The sequence below is a fragment of the Corvus hawaiiensis genome, chromosome 17 (genome assembly GCF_020740725.1).
Source record: "Corvus hawaiiensis isolate bCorHaw1 chromosome 17, bCorHaw1.pri.cur, whole genome shotgun sequence".
Classification (NCBI taxonomy): Eukaryota; Metazoa; Chordata; class Aves; order Passeriformes; family Corvidae; genus Corvus; species Corvus hawaiiensis.
The window spans coordinates 8,102,188-8,113,473 of NC_063229.1; positions in this window are offsets into that span (position 1 = coordinate 8,102,188).

The following is an 11,286-nucleotide window of genomic DNA, read 5'->3' on the forward strand; positions in this document are numbered from 1 at the left end:
GGGACATTACACTACAGCCGGAAAGCCACTTTTTAGTGAGGTCCCCATGGAACATCAGTCCTAGGATTTGGTGGGAAAGAGGAGATTCCTAAGGCATGATCTTCCTCCATCCACATCAAATAACTCCTGCAATAATTTAATTCTATGAAGACAAGAAAATACGAAGCATTTGAAATCATTGCTGATTCTCAGCCCGGACGTGTTTTGCCATTTAAGTCACAGTTTAGTATCAAGTATTGTAGCAGATCTTAGTCAAGGTGGCAAAAAAGACACAGGCTAGAAGTAAACGGTTCTTATATGGTGCAGCAGCACACAGAAAATCCTGAATAAACTGGGCCTCCTACTAGAAAGCACAAGGCGGCCATCACCTGCAACACACACGTAACTCCAATATGCACTAAAAAAAGCTCACCATATGCATAGCAACACTTCATAGAGAACAGGCAAGCATATGGGTCCTCAAAATTCACCTCTAATTTCATTACAAATGATGACCAGATATCTTCAAAGTTTTGTCAACACCCCGTGACATTCAGAATGAGTACTCTTGCACAAAGCACATGTGATTTCCTTGAGCTTTGATATGTCAGATTGAAACTCAGTTTGCTATAAAGCTCACTAAAAATCAGGAAGGTATGTCTGAGCTTTTGGAGCTATTATCATTTATATTCAAAGTGAACTGTTGTAATCAGAATAACTTTCTGAACTGAATATATTCCCTTATTAGAAAATTGAAAAAAACTATTTCTTTCAAGTGGTGTGAGAATGGCACTGTTAAAGATTTAGAAGTTAATTTAAAATGGACATAAGAGCTTAGGTTGGAGTATCTGTGTTTCCTGCAGTAACCCAAAACGGAAAGACCTAATTTACAATTCTCTTCCAATTCTCTTCTAAACTTTGTGGTTTATTGCATTTTTGGGAGTGACAGAGGTCAATGATGGATTAAATTATTTTTAAAGTGTTTCATCCCATTTCAGGAGGCTTACTGCATCTACATGCAAGCACTATCAGTGTGATATGTTGTCACACTCCTACACACTACCTCATCAAATACCAAAGAAAGCATAATAAATACTGGCCAGTATTCACTTATACAGAACAACCATCAGATTTCTTTAAAAAAATCCAAAACCAAACAAGGGAGGCTTATGAACACAGATTAAAAAAAAAAAAAAAAAAAAAAAAAAAGAAAACACAAAAGGAAAAAAAAGGTGTATTTACAGTTTCAAGTATTTCCAGTTCTCAGAAAGCAGGGGCAAGGCCCAGGCTGGGGAAAAGGCCCTGCCCTGCTTCCAGGGTAGGCTGGGGGCTCGGAGAGCTCCATTTCCCCCCTCAGGTGTGGAGACAGGGGCTCTCACCCTCTTTACAGGGTTGCCCCTCTCTCCAGGCAGCCGAAGGAGCACGACGGCAAAAGGCCAGCAAAAGCAAAGACCCTGCCCTGCTTCCAAGGAGGTCGCCCAGCGCAAAGCCAGCCAGGGCACCCAGAAGGTGCCCTGGGAATGCCAGGAATGACCTTTGCCCAGAGAAGCCCACCCGGCGCCCCGCTGAGAGAGGCGAGCACAGCGGATTTGAGTTCCCGCCGCCGCAGCTGAGGGGACCGGCGGGGCAGGGCCGCCGCGCGCGGGCGGGAAACGCCCCCCTGCGGCGCGGAGGAGGCGGCGGCGGCGGCGGCGGCGCGGCGGGAACCCCTCGGGGCGCGCTCGCCTCCCCCTCAGCGACCCTCAGGTCCCGTCAGCGACACACGACACATCCACATTCCCCCCAGCGACCCTCAGGTCCCGTCAGCGACACACGACACATCCACATTCCCCCCAGCGACCCTCAGGTCCCGTCAGCGACACACGACACATCCACATTCCCCTCAGTGACTCTTATGTCCCGTCAGCGACACACGACACATCCACATTCCCCTCAGTGATTCTTATGTCCCTTCAGCGACACACGACACATCCACATTCCCCTCAGTGACTCTTATGTCCCCTCAGCGACACACGACACATCCACATTCTCCTCAGTGACTCTTACGTCCCTTCAGTGACACATGGGGCACCCCACCATCTCGACATGCGCTTTCAGAGGAGAAGTTTACTGTTATAAATATGCATGCACACAGGTGTTAAAGACACTTCTTACCCTAGGTTTCTTTTGGTAGTGTCAGGTATTCAATTTCAGGGGGAAAGTAATTTAATCATTGAAAGGTACAACAATAGGAACAGCTCAGGCTGGTGCCTGTGGACACAGACCCTGAACAAAGTAATCCCTGGAGTTTTATACCTTTACAGTCTATGTACCCACTCCAGTGGGTCTGGGGCTCTTCAGAGTCCCTGGATGATGGATTCTCCCCACCCTGGTGGGAGCCACAGGTCCCGAGGCCTTTGTTAGGCAAAGGGTGGAGACCCATTCCTGGCTCCAGGTGTTTCTTTCTGTCCAGGGCACAGCATGCAGCTGGCACTGGTATCCTGCACACCCGCCTTCCTGCGCTCGGGGGATTTCTCAGCATGGGCATGGTGGTACACACACACACTCTTAACAAAAAGGGAGTTTATTAAGCATTGTGAACAACATAACGTGCTGTTTACTATGAGAACAGTAAATAAATGCCAGGAACCAAGCCACAGCCTATTTTAATTCAATTCCTGTCTGTGCTGGCAGGCCAGGGCTACATTTCTGAAGATATATTAGAAATAAATCACAAAAAACTCCATTTAAATGAAACAAAGGATTGTAAATATGAACTAATCAAGTCTGAGGGCCAACAAAGACTGCCCTGAAGTTTCCATGTGCCCTCCTCGTGTAGAGCAATGCTTGAGAGTCAGTTTCTTCTTCCATTCCTGTTAATACTACATTAATTGTTTTTGCTTGGAAATCCATGAGGGAATTTATATTAAAAGCAGTTGAGAAGAGTCAAAAGGAGGGGAAGAAAACAGGGCAGTGGGAGTACAGCCCCATACATCTCGCTGCGTGTATTTAAATGCTTTCGATGGTAAGGGTGGCCAGTTATTGGGGTGAGGGGATGGGCCGGGACCCGTGGTTGGTCAGCTCTTTCTCAAGCAGCATTTCGGGGGTGCTGCGGCGCTCTCTGCCCCTGCCGAGGGCTCGATGCGGCCCGCTCGGCCCGCACGGAGGACACCGGGCTGCGCTGCCGGGCTGCGCCACGCGGGACGGGCACCTGCAGTACCGCGCGCAGGCCGAGAGGCGGCAGCAGCGCAGCGCCGGCGGCCGCGGCTCCCGAGCGGGGACCCCGAGCCAGGGTTTGGGGTCGGGGGCGGCTCCAGGCGGGGCAGTGTGTGCAGTGGGGCAGTGCCCCACACGGGCAGCGTGTCCCGACAGGTGAGAGCTTTGGAGCAGGGCTGGATGAGCCTGGGCGCCGATCGAAGGTTCGAGTTACAGCTTAGAGCTCCGAAGGCCTTTGTGCAGGGGGTTTGTTCACGTTCTGCTGACTGCTCATGCCGTCGGATGGTGCTTGCAAAGGTCTGCAGATTTTGTTAGGCAAAGGGTGGAGACCCATTCCTGGCTCCAGGTGTTTCTTTCTGTCCACTACGAGTCTGTAGTTCTTGGTGGCAATGCGCAGTCATTCCCTAATGTTGTAGGGCTAATTCCTGAAGAGAGCCTACAAGAAAGATGGAGAGAGACTGTTTACAAGAACATGTAGTGACAGGGCAAGGGAGGATGGTTTAAAAGTGAAAGAGAATAGGTTTAGATTTGGTATTAGGAAGAAATTCTTTACTGAGAGGATGGTGAGACACTGGCACAGGTAGCCCAGTGAAGCTGTGACTCTTCAATGCCAAGTTCCAGCTCCATTCCAGTCCTTCCAGTAATTTTCCTTGCAGTCTGCTGATACTGGCAAAGTTATCTTGCACTGCAGTGAAGATTTAAATTCTCCTAAAACTGCTTTAAATTGGAGTTGGGAAGAAATAATGTTTATTTGACAAAAAGCTTTAACCTTTCTTCTAGCTATCTGTTTTCCCATTTCCCCAGTTACAATTCCTGGGGTAGCAATAATTGAGCCTTACTGAAATTGATCTCTGAGCTTTATAATTTGGACAGTTCTCCCACTTCCTCTTCCGTAGCCTTGGTCACTTGACAACCATCTACCTCAGATAATAACTTGGTGCCTTGTAGCTTTTAAAGGATAATGCCTCATCACACACAAATATATGTGTATGGATCATACTTTGTGTTACATATACAAACTTGGCAGTATATGTTAGTGACATACTCTCCTAATCACCAGAAGAAACTTGGTTTCTCCTGTTTGAAGATGGAGGCAACTTTCCATCAGATCTATTTGATTTGATGACTTTAGTTTGATTATGTTTGTCTGGTGTCTTCAACTCCAGCCATGACAATCTAAAAACCAAGCATGGTATCTTTCTGGTTTAGCAAATGCAGGTAAGATTACAAACAGAATCATCTGAAGTGAAGCCAAGATAGACAACAAGTAACAATAGTGGCAGGGTGCAAGTGGGAGACAGAAATAATCAACAATTATCCTCAGTAGTTATCAGAGTTAGGGAGGTTGGAACACTTCCTTGTGTAGGAGATTCAGCTGATACAGGGCTGTGCTAAATATGTTCCCAGATTTTTTGTTTGTTATCTTTTAACATTTGCTCACATTGGCTGCATCCCTGTAACAGATAAGCTTTACATTTCATTGTAACTGAGATGCTGTTAAAGTTATGTTTGTGCTTTTTTTCTCTTTAGCATGGTGGTAGGTTTTTTCCTGTTTTGTTTTGTTTCCCTTAAAGGAAAGGTCCTAATACATCACTCACCATCATGCACTAGAGGGTTAAAATTCTGGACACATTAAATACAGCACCTTTGACTATTAGACAGGTAGGATCATCTTACACTCACGTGCAACATCTTCCATAAAATATTGGTTTTATTCTGTTTCAGTGTTATTCTACTATTCGATATTTTCTCTCAAACCCTCGTATAAACATGCCTAAACCCCAGCACCCTCAGTCTTTAACTGCCTACAATGTGGATGATATTTAATGAGCTTCCAGGAACTGTAGGCCATTATTCAACCACAACCACATCTGTAGCTGAAAGAACAGTGCAGACCCTCTCAAACAAAGCTACCAGTACCTGAATTCAGAAAGTCCTCTTACGAAAGCCTGTATAGAACTGTTGTTATTATTGGGTAACACTCAATGGAGCAATAGTATACAAAAGAGCACCAATATATTTACAGTCATTCCAGAGGTTTCATCTCACTGTCCTCCTTCTGAAAGTGTTCATAGCACTGAGTTTCACGACTAAAAAGCCACCAAGAAACCCCAAGTACCATTCATGCTTTAACAAGTGAGTGAGCTAGTTTACACTGATGGCCTTTCATTGGGAATGAGTGCCGCTCTGTCAGAATGACCAGCACGGAAGTCCATCCAAGTGTAACTTCATTGTGAGAGGTACAGTCCTTAGCACAGGATCTCTATAGCTTGTCACCCGTTTGAGACAATGTACTTCCCTTGTCTAGAAATAAAACTAAAGACAGACTTTTCACAGAACAGGAGACAAAAGGACAGGCAGTCAATCAATAACATCACTTAATGACTCATGGACCTGGGTCTCTGAAGGGTACAAAACGTAATTCCAAAGTCAGCATGTGGTCACCCAACAAAAAGAACCCAGGAAACCTGATGACTCCCAAACTGGCATTCTTTGTCCTCAGTTGCACCACAAGTAATCCTGGTTGGACTAGCGAGACATACACATCTTAGTCCTTGTTAAAAGGCAGGTATGAAAAACAAGTATGAAAGACTGACTGAATGAAATCTGCAGGAGGATAAGTGTGACTGACTGAAATCAGTTTTGTTTAAAATAAAATCACCTTCCCCTTCTATACAGTCTCACATTTAGCTTTGCTATGTTTGTTTTACATCAGTAGCTGCTCACAGCTGATTGTTTAAAAATTTCAAGAAAACTTAATAGTGTGTGCTTACAGAAGAATGTCAAAGGAGAGAGAACTATTTAGGGAAGTGAGGACATGGCAAGCTTGAAATGGCTTGTCTTTTTGAGGCAATACTTTTTTCCCCTTTTGCCCAAAGGAAGGGACTTGGCACATTTACAATTTCTGCTGTTACACCAATAACTTCTTATTTCATGGTTCACAAAGAAGAAATAACTGTTAAAACAAGTTGGTTTCTCAAAACTAGCCCTGAGTATGAAATTACAGGAAATGTCCTAAACATTTGTGTACAGTGACACATGCACTGCTGTACTAATATGAGCAACCTGAACAGAGAGAGGGCCAGGAAAATGAGTATTTCTGTTTACCTGAATCTGTGACGCTTAGAAACCCAATTTCAAATACAGAACAGAAACTGCAGGGCTTAGAGCCCTGAAGATTTCAAGGCTTCTCAGAAATTATTTTACATTGAATGGAAAGAAAAAAACCAGAATCATTTGCGATAGTCAATGTTGTTATTGTTATCACCAACAGCAGCAGTTTAAAAATGGTGAGGTATTTGGCACCAGGGACCTGTTCTTTCTGTGTGTAGCCACTAGGTCATGCCAGTGGTTATACTGCTAAATACAAAGGATAAACTAGTGCAGTATCATTTATTAAATTATTTGCTAAAAAAAATTCCAAAGGGAAACATTTTTATAGGACAAAAGGTCTGACAGTAATGTAGTGGGATGGGATTAAGACACACTACTTACAGTGCCAAATCATGGCACCTATCTTGCCAGTTTGCCCAGCTGTAAAATATTAATTCTACTCACTTCAGATAGTAAGTTTTAGGGAAAAAAGAAGGTTTTTTTAAAAGTGTTCAAGGTGAGCTGATAGTATTATGGATATTCTTGCTATGAAATTATTATGTTTTCAGGGACACAGAATGGATAGTATCAAAGCCATAACATGTGACCTACCTATGCCTCTTCCCCTTTTTCACAGTTAAAAGTGCCTTCAGACTTTCAAAAGTAAATCCTGTCCAAAACAGTAAGCTTCTGCTGTTGAAGCTGTCTCATGGTTCTAATGAGAGCTGCCACCATTGTCTTACAATGGGAAAAACTTACCTTCATGTTAGAGAAGTTTCATTTGCCTGAAATAAACAAACAAGGCAATGAGACTCACTTAAGTCTCTAAAGTGAAAATATAGCCTGATCTCTTGCCTTGGGATTAATCCTCAGGAAGTGCCTTCATTTGATTGTCATGTTTCCGATCTCTCCCCAAACCTTTTTCACTCTTACTTCCAACTCATAGATTGAGTCTAGTGTGGGACCTAAATGGATTATACTCTATTTTAGCCATAGTCATGCATTCCCCACTGACCAAATGCTTTCTTCCTGGAGGAACTCAAAGCAAGCACAGGATGTCCTCATAGCTAAATAAGATGCCAGGTCACTGGTGGCCAGAAATATCTTCAGTCTGATTTGAAACTGAGCAAAGTTGTGTGGCTGAGTAAAGATGAGCTACAGAGGTAGCTCCAATGTACAGTGCTGGGTTCTGCAGAACAGGTTTGGGTAGTTCAGGTTAATTCTATGCCACTGACTGGGGAGAAAACCTTCCCCAAACCATGATACAGTGTTTGTAGCCCAGTATACTGTGGGCAGGACCTGTTTCTTGGCACTCATATATTCCAAAGAATTCTCTTTCAGAGTCAGCATTAGGCACAATTATCCACTATGGAACTACATGGTGAACTCCTAATGATCTAGTTCCAGCCTTTCTAAATCTGTAAGTGCCTGTCTGATTGCCCCTGCTGCAAGAAAACAGAATAAGGAAAGGGATGGAGATGCACAATAGAGCTGTGGGAAGTGCCCAGGAGAAAAGGGACCACTGGTGTGACAGAGCTGTGGATGGCAACCACTGCTTCTTGGAGAGTATTCCCTATCCCACAGTAGTTGGCACTCCTGGCAGGGTGTATCCTGCTTGGCATCAGGAAAAACTGTTGGGACTTTCCAACACTCTGATGCAAAAAAACCCCAATGGCATCTTGCTGACTCCCCAGCAGCCTCTGTCCTTGGCAGTTTCCTGCTTTGCAGACTGTTAGAGCCTCACCAGTCCACTGCCAAGGGAGCTGGAGAATTGTGGAACGTTTCCTAAAACATCCTAGTTATGCACAGCCACAGCATGTGTGATTTCCTACCTGATTTCCTGCTGAAAGAAGGGAATGCCTAACCTTGAGTCAAAGGCTGTGTTGACAGAGATGCAAGCATTTGGTCTCAGGTGAAGTCTTGCTTTAAATTCTCAGCACAGATTCAGCATTGCCAAAATTCCACAGCTATTCTAGCAGTGCTGTTGCTGTGTCCAAGTTCACACAACAAACAAGATTTGAAGGATGGAACAGTCGCTTATTACACCAGCAGATGCAACTGGAAAACATGGAAAAGCTATGGGCATGTTGTGATGTCTTACACAAGGTTTGCTAACTATTTTAGAGAGCATCTTGAATTTCAGTGAAGCCATTGAAATACAGTATTTATATATATAATGATTCTGTACTTTTTTTCTCACTATCCCCTTTTCTTCCTTGCTTTGGTCCTTGATTCTCTTAAAGCTTCCATTTCCTTTATCCCAGATCCTTTTTCTCTCTCATACTCATATCCCTCCCAGCCATCCCCAGGCTAGAGTTTCCCTCAATACCTCCTTCTGATAACATTTCCTCAGACTTCATTCTCCTTTTCCTCAGTTTTACTCTTCTTGCACTCTAATAAATACCAAGCCATCATTCTAGATCGGTTTTCTCCATCTTTAACTCACCTCTACTTTCCTTCATTATTTTCACTTTCTCCTCTTCTAGGGGAGTATTTCTTCCATGAATAAGATACCAGAATGTCTGGTTTTCTCTTTCCCATAGCCTAACTTTCCATCTTTAATTTCTCTATTTCTCTTTTATCTCAAATGTATCAACTTTTCATCTTCCTTTCCACTTCCAGCTGTGCTCCATCCCAATTCCTGATCTCCTTAATTCTGCTCCTTAGTCTTTCACAACTGTTTGCATTCTCTCTAATAACAGTATTTTCTTCCATCTCAAACAATTGTTTCCTTTGCCTTTCCAGGCATTGCAGCTTTTTCTTTGTGGTTACCAGCTCTCTGAGCACCCTATTTACAAATCCCGTGCCAGTTCATTTGATACACTCCAATCCTCTCCTTTAACATTATGGAATTCACACATCAGCTTGTTGTGCAGCCTCTCTTCACTCAGTTTCCAATACACCCATTTTATCCATCCACACAGCTAAACATCTTGTCCAGGCTTGTTATTTTATATCTTATTGTGACATAATTCCTTTGTACAGGATGAACAATCACCGTCTTGTGGGCTAAGCTGAGCAAATGCTGAACTAACAAACAAAAGTGGCATTAATAGAAAATAGATCAGGAAATACTAAAAATCATTGCCACCAATTGACTGATAGTGTATTTTCCCTATAGGATCAATTCTTTTTCATTTATATCACAAAAGCATACAGAAGAAACTGGATGAGTTTCAGAAATGCACAACATATTCAAACTACGGTATCAGCATGAAAAGAGACTGAAAAGTCTGATATTATATAATTTGGAGGAATATAATAACATAAGACATGATATCATAGAGAAATACAAAGTACTGAACAATAAAGTAAAGCAAAGCCTTGGTAGCTTTTAATCCTGACAATGTAAGAACCAGTGGATCTTAAATGAAGAAAGGGAATGTTTAGAACATTATTTACACAACTCATAATTAGCATGTGAAACACATTGCTCTAAGGTATGAAAAACCAATGAACTCTAATGGATTCTAAAAAGGAGGTGGCTTTTCTCTGCACAAAAAAAGAAAAAAAAGATGCGGCTATTTTCAGGTCAGTTCTGTAACTTCCCTCTTTTGGGAACAAGTGACCAAATGACAGAAGATGGGACAGACTTTTCCTTCACAAGATAATCGAGAAAGATTGCTGTGAGGCTTCCAGGTGATGCTTGTGAACTGGCTTACACTGGCAGATGCAATACTGGACAGACACAGTGCTAACCCCCCTCTTTCTATGCAAAACATTTTATCACTCCGTTGAAATAAGCAGTTCTTAAGATGAATGTGACACACAGTCTGCACGCTTGTGTGTCACAGTACTCCGGAAACTGGTAACCTTCACCATAGGACACAATGTGAAGTGTATTCACTGGGTAAGTCAGCCACAGCAACTGAGGAAAACCAAGGCAAATGAGACTGAATCAGTACTGGATGCAGAATGCTTCATTACCCTGCTGAGGTGCTCTCTACACCATGAACTTCAGCATCAGGTGCCAACAACAAGCAATGCGGGGAAAAGTGTCACTGTCACAGCTTTGACATTAAAATAAATGCCTCAAGGACAGCTCAACTACACACATATGTTATTCCTGACAAATGTGCATTCAAGCTATTCTTAATCTCTATGGAAAAAAAAATTAACATTTTTACAGCCTACACAGAGGGTCTAGCTAAACACTTTTCTTCACTGCCAACATTTTTATGTTTCAGTTCAGAGTCTTCAGTCAAAGGCTAGAGTTTTAAGACCATGACTCCTCAGTTGGCCTCCTCTTTCTATAACCACTTTACATATTCAAAAATATCGTATCTCTGCAGTTGTCTCTGCTTTAGACTGATCCAGCTTGATCCTTCTATTTTTTTTAAGCTCTCCATTCTCTGTAGTCTTGACATTATCCAGCTGAGATTAGCCCTGGGCTAACATAATGCTTCAGCTGAACAACATTAACAACAGAAAAGAGCATATTTAAAATGTCAATGCTCCAAGGCAGCTTTTAATGGCACTTCAGCCACTATGCCCTTCCAGTTTGATGGTGATCCATTGAAGCAATGCAACATTTGTTTTTTTAACAACAAGTTATGCAGTTAACTAATAGAAATCTTGTGTAATCAGTGTTTCCAAAGTGTACTTTTGAAAATACCCTGTGGGATCTTGCTGCAAATCCAAGTCAGCATGTGGTGATAGATGACACTTCTTTCTTCTCCTCTGATGGGCTCAGCTGACTTCTTGGCACATCTAAGCTGGCTGTTATTCATCTAGATGCTAAGAAATTTATGTCTTTCAGTGTTCTCCAGGAATTTGCATCACACTAGTTGATGTCAACTGTAATTTCTCAGCTCTTTTTCATGCCTCTTGCCCCATTTTATACACAGATACTGTGCTTGCCCCTTTCTGATCTTATGAAATTTCCACCCTTCAAGTTCTTCAAGGTAAGCACTGACATTCCTGAGATTGCTTCAGTCTTTTCTCGTCATTGTAGATAAGCGAGATGAAGTAATAATGAAGAGGCAAAATACCTTGTTCAAGTCTGTATAAGTGTAAGGA